We start from the raw sequence: 16,470 nt of genomic DNA, 5'->3' as shown, positions 1-16,470 counted from the left end.
ATCCTGTTAGCAAACAGAGGGTTAGGCAGCTGGTATAGGACGGCAAAAGGACATAGGAGATTTCCAATTTGCATACTAATAGTCCAGGGCAGTGGTAGCTCAGTGGTTAAGGTACTGGACTAGTAATTAGAAGGTTGCCGGTTCAAGCCCCACCACCACCAAGTTGCCACTGTTGGGCCCCTGAGCAAGGCCCTTAACCCTCAATTGCTCAAAATTGTGTTCAGTCATAATTGTAATTCGCTTTGGATAAAAGCGTCTGCTAAATGCCGAAAATGTAAATAGTCTAGTATTTCTAATTAAAGTATACGTGATGTTATACATGTGTATTTTCTTAGACAAAAGTGATACAATGTTTGATTTACTTTATACATCTAAATGTAATGCTTGAAATGCAGTTTGTAAACATTTTAAAGGATCTTTGTTTTGTTCCCAGGGGGATTACATAAGTTTCAGCATCTGATTTCACGCATTAAACCAAATCCATGCTTGAAATAACCATACACATCAGCTGCCTCACCGCTAAGCTGAGCACAATTTATATGCAGCACAAAATACTTATCTGTTTAGGATTATTTGTATTAACACTGCTTCGGTCTGGTGGCTGTGTGGTTTCAACTAACATAAAAGCCATGTGTCATAGACTGCCCGCTTCCCTTGATGAGAAAATAAAATGTAAAAGAAGAAAAATAGAGGGTGATGACAAACTCTCTTGCTTAATGTGTGGTTTTATCTCACTCATGATTGGAGTCAGATGGTGAGGCGGCACCCTCAAACCACTGTATAGGGGTATTTTGTGTTTAGTCATGTTAGACAGGAAACAAGGCTCCACACCTCAACATGATCAGAGGTCACAAAAACAGATTTCAAAAACATAGCATTAAACACAAAATGTAAACTTTCAGTGCTTGATTTAGAATTAAAAATTTTGTTTGGTTAATATATATATATAACACAGTGGTGAACATGCCTTCAATTCTAAACGAAGAAAAATACCCAGAATTTATAGAACAGAATTTATAAATACATGAATGTGCAATGGGAAAACATAAAGATTTGGGAGTCTGACTTAAATTATGATGCGATGCTGTGAACCTTAAAGAGCAGTTGATGCTCAAAAACTCTCCAGTGTATCTTAATCTAAACAATTCTGCACAGAAGACTGGGCCAAAATTTCTCCACAGCGATAAAAAAGACTCATTGCAGGCTATCAATCAATTGTTTGATTGCAGTTGTTACTGTGAAAGGTGGCACAACCAGCTATTAGGTTATGGTGCAGTTACTTTTTCACACGGGCAATATAGATTTTAAATAAATTGTATTCTTTAATAAATGGAGAGTTCATATAAAGGCTGCATTTTAAGTTTACTTGTAATGTCTTTATCTTACACGATCAGCCAAAACCATCTCCTTATTTCTACACACACTGTCCATTTGATCAGCTCCACTTACCATATAGAAGCACTTTGTCGTTCTACAATTACTGATTGTAGTCCATCTGTTTATCTACATACTTTTTTAGCCCCCATTCATGCTGTTCTTCAGTGGTCAGGACTCTCTGACATGGTGGTGGTGTGTTAGTGTGTGTTGTGCTGGTATGAGTGGATAAGAGACAGCAGCGCTGATGGAGTTTTTAAACACTTCCTCACTGTCACTGCTGGACTGAAAATAGTCCACCAACCAAAAATATATCCAGCCAACTGCGCCCCATGGGCAGCGTCCTGTGACCATTGATGAAGGTCTACAAGATGACCAACTCAAACAGCAGCAACAGATGAGCGATCATCTCTGACTTTACATCTACAAGGTGGACCAACTAGGTAGGAGTGTCTACTAGAGTGGACAGTGAGTGGATACGGTATTTAAAAACTCCAGCAGCGTTGCTGTGTCTGATCTACTCATACCAGCACAACACACACTAACACATCTCCACCATGTCATTGTCACTGCAGTGTTGAGAATGATCCACCACCAAAATAATACCTGCTCTGTGGTGGTCCTGTGGGGGTCCTGACCATTGAAGAACAGGGTGAAAGCAGGCTCAGAAAATATGTAGAGGAACAGATGGAACTACAAAGTGCTTCTACTGTATATGGTAAGTGGAGCTGATAAAATGGACAGTGAGTGTAGAAACGAGGAGGTGGTTTTAATGTTATGGCTGATCGGTGTATATTACAATTAGTTGGAAGATGTGAAACATTTAAATGTGACAAATTAGCAAAAACAAAAAAAAATGGGTGAGGGGCAAATACTTTTTACATCACTGTAGCTTACAGGCTGGTTTATTAATTAGGTTGCTTTGGTTATAGGGATAACAAGTAACATTTCATAATCAAGTGTCCTGATTTACATGCTTACAGTATATTGTCAGCAAATTGTTTTTAAATAGAATCCTCTCAAATGGTTTTGGTAATGATGATTGACAATAATGATTTAATACCTTTAATTAAAAAAATTGAATTAAAGTGTGAAAATGTAGTCTGCACTATAGTTATATGTTAAAATCAGCTTCAAGCATTCAGGATCAGTTAAGCATTTAAAACCCAATATATTAAAGTTGGTGAAGGAGTTGGGGGCGTTTGAAAAGTATCGTTTCTCTGTAGAAGAAATGATAAGGAACATTTCTTTTACAATATATTTATTTCCAGCTGAGCATATTTCATAAATATCAACCTCAGACATAACTTAAAAGCTCCAGCATGTGGCAAGATAAATTTTACTGTTATCTGGGTACCCATTCTTTTTGAAAAGTTTTTCTTTCTCTAAACTACATTACAGAAATAAATGGAGCATGCAAGGAGTTTATTTTAAACTTGGCAGTCATATAAAAGAGATGAGAAAAGAAACATAAAATAGAAACTTTGCAGCAGATGTTAGTAAAATATTCGGTTTGTTCTTGTTCTTTGACTGTCTTTGAAGCAACCCCTCAAACTCGGTGCAATCCCAAACTGCCAGCTTTAATTCAGACAGATGATGTTTATAATAACCCGAAATGAACTGAAATGTTTTGAAAGTTGAAGAAAAGGAAATTCTGTATAACATTTAAACAATTATAAATAATGTACAAGTATGATAAGGCAGCAGTGCACATACAATATAGTACTATCTATGACTGTACATTTACATTTTCAGCATTTAGCAGATACTTTTATCCAAAGTGACTTACATTATACAGTGTAAGCAACTGAGGGTTAAGGGCCTTGCTCAAGGACCCAACAGTGGCAACCTGGCAGTGGTGGGTTTGAACCAGCAACCTTCTGCTTACTAGCCCAGTACTCTAACCGCTAGGCTACAACTGCCCACCGTAAGTGGAAAAAACTGGAATAGTTGCTAAAAGTACAAATTAACAATTAATTAACAATATGTTTGAATTAGAAATATGATGGCATACACTATTTGTTCAAAAGTATGTGAACACTCCTAATTACTGAGTTTAATTGTTTCAACCGATTATATCAAATAAATTGTATGCCTGAATTGTGTGACCACAGTTTGGGCGAGGTTGTTTCCTGCAGAGAGCCTTGACTTCAAAGTGATTGGACACCTTTGAGATGATTTGGAATGTTGATTACACCTCACAAATTCTCTTTCAAACTGAATAGGCACAAATGTCCCCTGACACACTTTAGAAGCATGTATAAAGCCTTTCCTGAAAAATGGAGGTTATTGTTGGAAAGGTGAGGCCAACTCAATTCTAATGTCCATGCGTTTGTAAGCGAATTGAGGTTTTCGCCTCACACTGTTCTTTCCTGTCTGAACTATTTGTTTTGTTCTGCACTGTTTCTGTATTGTCTCTCTTGCAGTCCTGTGTTGTTGTTTTTAGCACCTGTAGGTCCTGGAGTAACATTCTTTTATTTCTCTGTATACTGCAAGCACTGTATATGGTTGAAATGACAATACAAACCCACTTTACTTAACTTGGATATTAAAAAAGCCACATACTTCTAGGCACATAGGCTGTGTCTCTCAATTTCAGCTTTTATGATTGCTGAATTCCATAGTCAGCATATTGTTTAGCAACTCAGTGGAAATCCTTTGTCCTGCACTTTTCCTGGCTAAAGGGTGGAGCACAGTGCAGGATACGGAGCTCTGCTGTTCTGTTTTGTCTAAGAGACCTTTGATTAACACCGAGGGTGGAGATGTCTTAAACTACTAGTGAAAATAAGCATGCCGGGAAACTAAAATAAAATAGTATGATTGATAATATGATTTAAATATTGCTATTAGAAAGGCTACATCACAGTGGCTAAAATGTAAACCCTATTTAAAAAAGGGATATTTTGTAAGATGCCATACAGTCAAACAGATCAGGTTAGGGTTTAAATAAATGTGAAAGATTTATAGAATATACAGTATATGTGCAAATGAAGGCATTACAGGAGCCATGCTAGAGAATTAGCCCACCATTTTCTGCAGTGGTATACTAGCATATTAGACGTTGTGCCACCAAAGTAAATAACTGATTAATTTTTACATTGTTTAAAAGTAGTCTGGCCAAAAAATCTTCTCTTGGTACAGCCCAACCAACATGTCCAGAATTGACATGAAGTGAGCTTTTTACTTTACTATAGAAGAAACACAAAAATTCCCCAAGACCAGCTGTGCTATACTAACATTGTTCCATGCAGTAGAAATGTTGGAGCCTTTACAGAGGTGCTCTCATGCCCCAACTCACTTCCAGACAGATTTTTATCTCAAAGAGTTGCCTGTCTACTACTTGAGAATTATACCCACCCCCTCCTTTGCAGCTTTTATAGCACCTTTTGGTATACTGCTAAAAAGGCAGCCAGCATGAGTGCCACTGGAAGCACACACCACTGGTGTTGCCACACACCCCTCTGTGATTAGGCTGGCATAATCTGGCTGATGACTGACACTTGCCACAGTTGTCACTAATAACCATGTGTAAAGAGCTGTGTTTGTATCCAGGTAGGTGTCATGTGGTAGTTGTTTGCTGGAGCAAACCAGGAGGATAATCTTCACAGCAGGACCGAGCCACTGAGTATCAACTCATTATCGCCTCTGATTGGCATGAGGAAACGAGCCACACTAATCTCCAACTGCAGACCCCCATTCACCCAGAAAACAGTCTAATAATGGCCATGAGTCATGCACCCTGGTTTAAACCAAAACAACAAATTGTACCAGGAAATGATGGTGGTTTTGTTGTTTGGATGTAAAATGGAAATAAAAGAAGGAGCACAGTGTTTGCTGTTGTTTGTATAAAACTGGAGACCTAACCCCTTCAAAGGCATACAAACTGTTTCAGGAGAAATTGGGATATTTTGTAAAATGCAATAAAAACAAGAAAGTGTGATTCGTTTATTGTCTTAGACCTTTATTCATCTGACAAAAGGACAAAAAATACTTTGTTTTGGCTGACCAAATTTTAAAAAAAGATGCCTGCAACACACTCGGAAAAATTGGGACAGGAGCGAAAGAAAGAAAAAAATTTGGTAGGAATAAAGGTTTATAGAAGATTTAAAATACACCATGTTAACTCTTGCCACAATAAGCAGGTGAATTGGTAACACAAGGGGTATTAGTTTTGGGCATAAACAAAGAATCCACTAAAGACATTGCAATCAAACACGTGGTTTGACTTGCCACATTTTGCTTTGTGGGAGAATTGTCAATCAGTTTAAAAACAACAATTTACAAAGCAAGACTGCAAATAATTTAGGCCTTTTTGCATCTACCATACATAATGATGTAAAAAGATTCAGAGAATCCAGAGAAATCTCATTTCCTTTAAGGAAAAGCCAGAAAGCACTGTTGTGTGACCTTTGAGCCTTCATACGGCACTGCATGAAAAACTGCCATGCTACCTACACCTAGGGGTAATTTGAGGAAGCCAGTTGGTGCTATATGAACTGGTGGTATAGTAATTCACAATATGTGATTTGGAAAAAAAATAGTAAGATAAAACTAATCTAGATTACATAAGTATGCAGTAGCAGTCAAGTGTAATTAAGTGAGACAAAATCTACATAGTTAAATTCAAATCTGTTTATTTGATAGTAGCTAAGCATGTAAAATATACCATAATATCATAATAACTTTATATAGGTAAACAATTGTTAATAGGCTGGTTAGATAGCAAGTTGACCTGGTACCTGGGACCACATTAGCAACAGGAAAGACAGGCCACTAGTAGCCAAGAGACTTACTGCTATATATGCAACCAGTGTGGTACAAAGAAATAAGACCTGCATCAATATTTTTGGTACATTAATTCAGTAAAGATCAAACATGTTAATTGTTCCTAACAATAGGATTTAATAGTCATTTAGATATTACAATTGGTTTATGACTTCTTCTTACTGTATGCACTAAGGTTGATCATTTATGCCAAAACACCTGGCATAGTTCAGATGTACTTATTTGTGCTTGTAGAGATAATAAAAAGAAGCACCAAGTTTCCAATGTAAAGTTTCTAGTGTATTAATTTAGTCATAAAAAACAAAGAAATTGTTGTTTTGGATTAGATGGTTTTGCTTTTGTTGGAGCAGCCAATATATAAAAAATAAAACAACAAAGACGTTGGACTAATGTGAGGAAGGAAGCTCAGAGTTGGCACAGCACCTTAGTGGCGATGGTGTATCTATTTCTCTGAGCTTATATAAAGCTGCCGTCATTTCCCTCTGTGTGCCTGCACTGCTCTGTCCCATGTGCTGATGAAAGCTTGACTGATGGCCAACAGAAGCCACCTGTGTTTATGTAAGAGACCAAACATCAAACTGCCCTTGATTTCCTGGCACACACAGCAGCAAGAAAGCCATGGGCACTGTCTTTATCCACAATAAAATTTGGGGGAGACAGTAACATCTTTATTTAGTTAAAAAGCTCTGTGCTTGTCTTAAAGCATTTTTGCATTGACTTCCATGTAGATGTCCTGATGAATAACTTATATGCTTATAACCTTGTGGCAACAGTTTGGAGAAGGTCCTTCCTCTTCTAGCATGAATGTGTCCTTGTGGACAACGTCCATAAAGACATGATTTGGTGTGAAAGAACTCAGAGCCCTGACCTTAACCCTATAAAACACCTTTAGGATGAACTGGTATGTGGATTGCGAGACAGGTCTTTTTGTCCAGTAACAGTGCCTGACCCCAAAATGCTCTAGTAACTAACTGAGCAGAAATTTCCATAGAAACTCTCTAAAAATGTGTTTGAAGCCTGTTATAGCAAAGGAGGGGGGTGTTGTTGCTTTACATTAACATCTATAACATGCTGTCTAAATAACTGATTAAAATGTAAAAAAGTAAGCTTAAATGAAATTAGTTCTGACCTTTGTCTTCTTACCTCTTACCAATGTTTTCCCCTCCAGTTTAATGCCCTTCCTTTTCTGCCTGTACTTTCCACAGACCCTCTCTTTGTTTCCTGTTCTTTTTATTGGTAGTAAACTTCTTTTTCATCTCTCCTCCTCCCTTTTAAAGTTATAGCTAAATAAGTTACAATTACATGAATTAGTCTTTTCAGCCCAATAAATGTTGGTCCCATTTTCTCTAAATCTTTCCCCACTTTTATATCCCTCTTTTTTTTTCGTGTCTCTCATCTGTTAAGGCTATAGGTGATATGAAGATAGTTGATCCTGTACTGTGAGAACAATAGCAGGAGAGGAGTTGTTTTTCCTTATCCTGAGGTCACAGTGGGGGGCGGATGCAGCCCGGGGCCTTTAGTAATGCCAGAGTGGGTGGTGTAGAATTTAACTCTGATGGCCAACCAGAAGATTGTGTGCTTTTACTTTGGGCCAAATCACATTTGCTAACAAGTCTTCTTTGCCTTTGCCTTTGTAAACAAAGTGTTATTACACAAGAGTTAATATGGGCCCTAATTTAGCTTAATTGCATTACAAATGAGAAAAAAAGAATAATGTGTCATCAATTTGAAGTGAAACTGTGAAAAGACCTCCTTTAAATTTTGTTTAGGGGGTTTCTTCAAACCTAATTTCTTGGTAAAAGTTTGTTGTTTACTTTATCCTGGTCAGGGTTGTGGTGGGTTAAGTTTCCCCGAAATCACAGTAACACACCCCTGACAGGATGCAAATCCAGTCCGGAGCCTTTGCTAGTCCCCCTCCCCCACTGCCAGGCATATCCAATCATGTTTGTATGTAGGCACCTGAATGGCCAATTGCACGGCTGGGGATTCGAACACTGGAAACCCTATGCTGCTAACTGTATATCAGAATATGCTTTATTACCTCACCTATCATTTACTCAGTGCCATGTACTGGCCAACACTACACTTGTCTCTAGTCTTGTCTTCCTTAATTAGTTTTTAGATTGGAAATGTCTTTTGTATTTATAGTACACCTTTTTGTATTTATTGTACTGTTTTGTATCTACATTGTGTATATTGAATTGTCTCGCACGTTTGTTCTGTTTGGCACCCTGGTCCTGGAGGAACGTTGTTTTGTTTCAATATGTACTTGTATATCGCTGAAATGACAATAAAGCCTCTCTTGAACTCTTGGATCCTTATAGTTGTAGGCTATCGCTGCAGCACCTGAGTGCCTTACAGAACAGAAAATACCTAAATTTTAAAAAATCTTGAATTGGTAAATATTCTTTTTTAACATTCAAACTTACAAAGTTTGTTACAAAGTGGTGAGCCACAACCCATTTTTAGATCCTTCTTTTTTACCCAATTATGATATCCAAACTTGTCGGTTGTTTAATGACACAGGTATTAATCTGTTTACTGTTTGTGGGCTTAAAAGTAAAAGTACTGCTTCTCTGGACTGAGATGTGGGATTTGACTTTCCTTTCCTCCCTCTGACTTTATAACTAAGCTTTCCATGCGTCACAGTTTTTCCCACAAGGGTGGGGATGGTTCACCTGTCAGCACTTATAGAAACAGAAAGAGAGAGGAAACAGCTGTTTGTACAGGATTACCCTATATATTTATCTACCTAATCTCTATTACATCAGTAACATACCCTATAATTTAAATAAATGAAGGTTCTAAACATATAACAGATAAGTGATTGAATAAAATCACTTATTTACTTATGAGTTTAAGTACATGAAAATATAAACTAAATACAAAATTACTATAATTACACTCTTGAGATTAAGGTTTTACACACGTGACGAAGGAGAAACATAAAGTGTCAACTCACGTCTAATATTTGCACCTTCTGCTACTAAAGAACATATCTAAATGCTAATAAAATATGCAAATTAAATATATGAGATAACAGATGGTTGGCAATGTGTGTAGGGTAGAATTAGGTTGACCTTGTAACCACTAGAGCCAAAATATTAACCAATACACCTTTAAATTAATCTGTTTATGGGCACTATCAAATATCTTAGTATTATAATACTTGTATTTGATTTGCATTCAGATATATATGATAGAAAATTCTTTTGTAGCAGAAGATAGTACAGACAAACTACTTTCATTTTAAACTTTCTTCTAATTATTACTGCTTATAATTATTTAAACAATAGACTTAATTGGGGTTAAGTGCCATTGAAATTACTTTTTACGTAGTGTGTTAATACTGTGTTCTACGTGTGCATAGCTTACCTATATTAAAGTTCATATTCTGTGTAACAGAATCTTAGCAGAAATGTTTTTATCAATAGTCTTATAGTCTCATGTGCATGAGTTTAGTATTTTACATCAGTAGCTGAGTCTTAAAGAAAAGCAATGATCAGCCAGCAACCCTTCTTATGTGGTGGTTCCCTTATCCAGTCATTGCATTACCTAGATTCACTGCCACTTGCAATCTATGCATATCTGTGCATGGGTGTTTAAAAGTCCAGAGCAAGATGATTGACCAGGGTTTGAATAAATAAATGATAAAAGTGTAGATTGTTAGGATGTATTAAATGAACCCAGAAAATGTAAGTATATTCTTATCATTTTTGTGGACCTGTTAGTTGAGTAATTCAGGCATGATGGCTTTGTTAGAACATTTAAAATAATGATGATGTAAGTGAGCACTAATATGTGCACATGAACAGTAGGGAGAAGTTTTCTAAGAACAGTTTATCAATACCTCTGGGATTGACTGTGTGTATACAACAACATGTACATGGATACATCCCTTAGGGCAATGTACAGGAGAGCATAACACATTGAACTGACAAATAATTTAAACAGAATTTATTTGTAATAGGCTAATTAAATTAGTCACCTGATTTGTAATTGTTAGTAAAAGAATTAAACTTCATAACAGAGCTCACATGTCCTTAAAAATGCAAAGTCAAAGCAATAAAACATTAATTTTGATTGTGTTTAAACACCTTTAGTAGTAAACTACAACCACGTAAATTCTCTGATCAAAATGTCTTTCAGGTTTTAATGGGCACATTTGAAAATGTCAAGAGGTTCCAAACCCATTTCTTGACTCGTGACTGCATAAGACGAGTGGACTTTACTTTGTGCACAGATGCCTAGTCATGCTGAAATACAAAATCATATAGTTTATTTTAAATAATACATTTTATATATGTGTCAGCAATGTGACTAAAGCATTTAAAGTCAGTAATTAGAAGTGGTGTCCACATACTTAAGGCCATATAGTGTAGATACCAGGTGATATAGCAGTTTTCCTGTTACCTAGCATCTATTCAGCTAGCTAGCAAAACATAAATACACTGATCAGCCATAACATTAAAACCACCTCCTTGTTTCTACACTCACTGTCAATTTTATCAGCCCCACTTACCATATAGAAGCACTTTGTTGTTCTACAATTACTTCTTTAGGTGGTGGATCATTCTCAGCACTGCAGTGACACTGACATGGTGGTGGTGTGTTAGTGTGTGTTGTGCTGGTATGAGTGGATCAGACACAGCAGCGCTGCTGGAGTTTTTAAATAGCGTGTCCACTCACTGTCCACTCTATTAGACACTCCTTCCTAGTTGGTCCACCTTGTAGATGTAAAGTCAGAGACAATCGCTCATCTATTGCTGCTGTTTGAGTTGGTCATCTTCTAGACCTTCATTAGTGGTCACAGGACGCAGCCTACGGGGCACTGTTGGCTGGATATGTTTTTGGTTGGTGGACTATTTTCTGTCCAGCGGTGACAGTGAGGTGTTTGAAAACTCCATCAGCACTGCTGTGTCTGATCCACTCATACCAGCACAACACACACTAACATACCACCACCATGTCAGTGTCACTGCAGTGCTGAGAATGATCCAACACCCAAATAATACCTGCTCTGTGGTGGTCCTCTGGGGGTCCTGACCATTGAAGAACAGCATGAAAGGGGGCTAACAAAGCATGCAGAGAAACAGATGGACTACAGTCAGTAATTGTAGAACTACAAAGTGCTTCTATATAGTAAGTGGAGCTGATAAAATGGACAGTAAGTGTAGAAACAAGGATGTGGTTTTAATGTTATGGCTGATCAGTGTAAATAATGACTAATATTACTAATTATATGAACTGTTAAACCAGGCATATACTACAATTTTAAATATCTTGTTTACACTGTGCAGTCATATTGACATTGTGATAGGGTTATGTGTGCAGGGTACATTTTAATTGTAGTCCTGTATTGTGTTATTCTTCAAGTTTCCTTTGTGTAATATCATTTTATAATTATTTAAAAAACCTTCAATAAAAGAATGTTATGGTAAGAGAGAGAAGTAGAGAAAATAAAAAGTCTTACTGCACAAAAATAATCTAGCCTTGCCAAATAGCATGGTTTTACACTTTTTTCACTCAAAACCTAAAGATTGAATTATAATTTTATTAAATATCCAAAACATTGATGCACAGTAGCACTAGAAGCCATGTTCTGCATCTTTTCTCATACTGCAAAGTAACATAATGTGTGGAGAAGAGTGCTAAGTGCTTGGATTTATTTATGTTGTCTAACAAGCCTCAACTAGCAAGAAAATCTAGGAACTAACATGGACACATATTGCTATCTGGCCACAAATAGCAGTGCCCTCGCTCTAATCAAACATGTGTGCCAGCAATACAAACAATCTCCCATTTGGTTCCTTCTTAAAAGTTTCTTTATTTTTTCCTAAGGCGTATGTACAGTATTTCTCAGCTCTTTTCAACATTGTTATTCCCTTCAAGCTACGCTGCTGGCAGTTAAAAATAGCACCGTTTAAAGTTAATTGCACAAAATAGGCTGAAACATAAAGTACCTTGCAGATGATATCACACCTTTACCACCTTATCCTTTCATAATCTTTTCACATCATTAAGCAATGTTGTACTGGATTTGAGCAAGAGTGGAAATAAAAATAAGCATATACTGAACACTAGAGATAAAAGTAACTTGTAACAGGGTGGGTTGCAACTTGCTAATAAGGCATGAGGTGAAGCCCTGTACCCGCAAGAATAAATAGAATCCAATTGGAAGATTAAAACAATTAAAAGACACAAAACATGAACAACTTGCAATAGATAAATGGATAGGGAAAGATAGGGAACTCTTAGAGCCAGTTGGGACCAGCAATACATATGTAGCATATGTAACTGGTGCACCCGGTGCATAATGTGGATTTATTGGCATGGTTCGTTCAGGAAATAGGACATCACACATCTGCTCTCTGAGGTCAGTTTCATCATGAGGCCTAAACTTGCAGTGACACTGTGTTTGTTTCCAGAAAGAGATAAGTATGCTGCTGTTGTACGCCATGTACACCAAAGAAAAACCCAAGACCAAGCCTGGTGTTACAGAGTCAGTGGAATAGCAAGCTTGCCAACAGAGGAGCTGGCAAATCTGAGAGTGACAAACCATGGTATTTAGAAGGACTCCCACCTGGAGCGAATTAATGCTCACAAGGCTCAGGTGATTGTCAGTTAAAAGAAACTCACGCATCAATAATCTCTGTCTTCATGCCCTCGCTGCCGGCCAAAATGGCAGTGCAGAAGAACATGACTCTTACTGTGGCTCAATGCCGAACTACTTCAGCAGCTGCCAAGTTACATAACTCTTTGGAAATCACATCGATTTCTGAATTCATAAGTCTAAATGATTTAGGTTGTAGCCCTGTCTTACATAAAAGGCTTAAAGCCTGCTTTGCTCAAAAATATCTGTTCATGTGAACCATGCTTATTTAAAAAAAATTATAGTCCAGATTAGAATAATTGTAGAGATTAGTGTGGCAGGATTAGGCTACAAATCCATTCAAATCAAAGCACAATAAGTCAGGTTATTAACAAACAGAGGACATTCACTACTGTTCTTTACTCTACTCCACCCCACTCCACATAGAAAATTCACTATGCTGCTCTCCCTGGGAGTCAGTGTTCTGCAAAGATTACACCATGTGCAATGCTGAAGGAGATAAAAACTTGGGTAACAATACAACACCTGCAAAATCTCTACACCCTGTTCTCTTTTTCTTAGTAAACTATTGAAAATACACTGGAAAATAGTTTTATTGAAAGTAGACAACAACAACAAAAAAACTGCTCTGTAAAAACATTACTGTATATTTCTCATTTTCAGTTGTCCACATGGATGTTCCATAACATTTCTGTGAACCATGAGATACAAGGTGTCAGAAACCTTGAATCTTTGAAAGACGTATCATAGTTTGGGACTGCTTTGCTATCTTATGGCCTGGACAGCTAATAATCTCCGATGGGATAATGAATTGAACAAGCATTATGATTTTATAGAAACATGTTAGGGTAGCAGCAGTGCCAAGAGTTGCATATTGTGATGCAGTGGAAACTCTTCATCATTATTATTCCAGAATTCGTTCAGAGAAGGCTACCTGTATAAATGCAAAGTGACCACTATAACAAAACTTGTGGCTAAAGGAAAACATATCTAATTCATGTAAGTCTTTCCAAAAAAAGGCCACAAATGCAAAATTGAATGCCCTAGATTTTAAAAGTAAACTTTGAACAAACAGTTTTTGATTTGATTTTTAGGTGTCTATGTACATTATTGTTAAATCAACAGGTCACAACAATACATTAAAAAAGGATGTCTAAATGGGATTAACCTCTTGATATCCTATGCTAACAGAGTCAGATGAAGCTTCATGGGAGGTAAACACTTGCAGAAACATTTGCTGTAAAGCAAAGATTAGCAGCTGCATGGACACCCTGAGGGTCTCTGTGCAACAAGCCAAAACTCTGTGAGGCTACTTCATTATTAAGCTATACAAACAACCATGCTCGTCAAAAATAATTATTGCCTGAACTCTTAATTATCATATGTTACATTTTAACTTACTGAACCATGTTACGCGTTGTAATCCTTTAATTAAGTGATTGTGTAAGTATTTGTTCATTGAAGTTTGGGGATAAACTGTGACCTAATAAAGTAATGACTTTTGATCTGGTTCATTTGTGTTTATCACCCTTATGTGTGCATGTGTGAGTGTTTTACAAGTTACAAGTAGGTTTTATAGTCATTTTAACCATATACAGTGCATTTGTACATGTACAAGTATATAGCTGAAATGACAATAAAGCCTCTTGAAGCTTAACAGTGGAATTTCTTCTAGACTTAGACAAGCATAACAAGACATACACATTTTTATACACATGCCACAGTGTATTAGACATGAAATGGTGCAAAATACAGAACTTGTAAAGTTCACCTACAAAGGTGTACATGGAGAGATGTGAGAAATATTTGAGTATTATTTGAGTATTTTGAGATAGTGGTTCAACATAGTGTAACAAAGAGTAAGTTTTAGTGACAAGGTGTGTGTCTGGTGTACATCTATTGGGACCTATCATGATTTAAAATTTAGCCTTAATTAACATTGTACCTAAAATATTACATCTGTACTCTCTCACTCTTTCTCCCACTTACATTTCAATTTGGAAGCAGACTGTAAATAGTGATGCTTAAGGATAGAAGTGACAGTAAAATCAATGATTGATTTTTCCGCTTGGCAAATAAATATTCACTACAGTTTTACACAAAGGTCCATTGTCCACCACCCAGGTTTGAGTCTAAGCAGTGCCACCTGCCTAGTTAAGTGCCCAGCCGACACAGTTGGCCATGTCTCAGGGACAAAAGGTGGGATGAAAAGTCACCTTCATGTTAATGTAACAGTGACTTCAAATGTCTATCTGAAGTGCTGACAATAGAGGCAGAGAAATACAAAGAGCATAGCCTGAGCCTCCATGTGAGTTAAACGTCTTTGTAAGAATCTGCCAGGGGTTGGTAAATAGGAGGGAAAATTACATTTTGCAACACATGGACACATAATGCGTCTGCGTGACTGGCGTGCCTGCAGTCCAGATCTATCCTCTAGTAAAATTATAATGGGCAAAAAAAAAATTTTAATGGGCAAAATTGCAACAATGTGTCCTTAATTTCCAAATAATTAAAAAGTGGGATTAATGGGAAAGGTGATGTAACAGTGGTAAACATGCCTCATTACTGACTTCTTTTAAGTGTGTTGCAGACATAAAATTCTAAATTTGTTTATATTTACAAAATACAATGAAATTGGTCTGTAAAAACCTTGAAGATCTTTTCTTAGTGCTTTTGTCACTTAAATAAAGATTCAAGAGAATTAACAAATCACAGATTCTTCTTTTTATTAGTGCCAAAATATTAAATCCACTCTCTCAAAGGAGAGACTCCTTTTACATTTTGTAAGATTTTAAGTGATCTGTGTAAAATTATCACAGTAAACACTAAACATGTATAAAACCAGTATAATTTAGTGGGCGTGGACATGTTATGAACCTTTAAACCTTTCCAGAGTTTAAAGAATAGTTATTTTGTCAATATTGACGCCAGTGTAGTAGTATGTGTTGCTGATTACTTTTATCTAAACATTAGTCAGGTAATGACGTTGTCAAATCTATCACATAAATGCATCTATACCAACAGAAGAGATTTGCATAATAGATCAAGCACATATATGATTTGCTTTATGAATATGTGCCTATTTAAAACAACTCTTGTAATTGTAAATCATCCAAGCAATAGTAGATCTTTAGTATTGAAGTCTATAATTCACAATGTTTGGTTTAGTAGTATGTACACATATTAAAACAGTTGGTTTTTTTAAATAGACAGTAGCACAGCGAACAGGCCAGCAGCTACCAGGCTGGCTAACTATCTGCTTCACTTGTGCAGCTGACAACTACTCACCTGTCAGAGACAGGCAGTATCATGTACAGAGAGTCAGGCAGTGCTCTCTGTTATTCATCATTACTGTGCAAGCGCCTTTAATCAGCCAGAAAAGACAGTTCAGTGGGATTCAAACTTGGACCTTAGCGGTAATTAGACTGCTAAAGAGCATTGCATGAACATAATAAATCAGCATATAGCAGTCGCTTTATAAGATGCAAACAAAGCAGAGGTTGAGCTGTATATACCATTCTATATAGTAAATAGTCTAAAGTACATTTCGACTAATGGTGAGGTTACTAATTGGATTACATTGTATCAGAGATTGTGTGTGGATTGAAACACAGCCTGTCACATCTCTGGCTAAAGTAGTGTTCTCTCTGCTCCGTGTACAGCCTGTTAAATCAAGTGTTTGGATATGATACCCACAT

This window comes from Trichomycterus rosablanca, chromosome 2 (assembly GCF_030014385.1).
Source record: "Trichomycterus rosablanca isolate fTriRos1 chromosome 2, fTriRos1.hap1, whole genome shotgun sequence".
NCBI classification, from domain to species: domain Eukaryota; kingdom Metazoa; phylum Chordata; class Actinopteri; order Siluriformes; family Trichomycteridae; genus Trichomycterus; species Trichomycterus rosablanca.
This window is presented reverse-complemented; position numbering follows the sequence as displayed.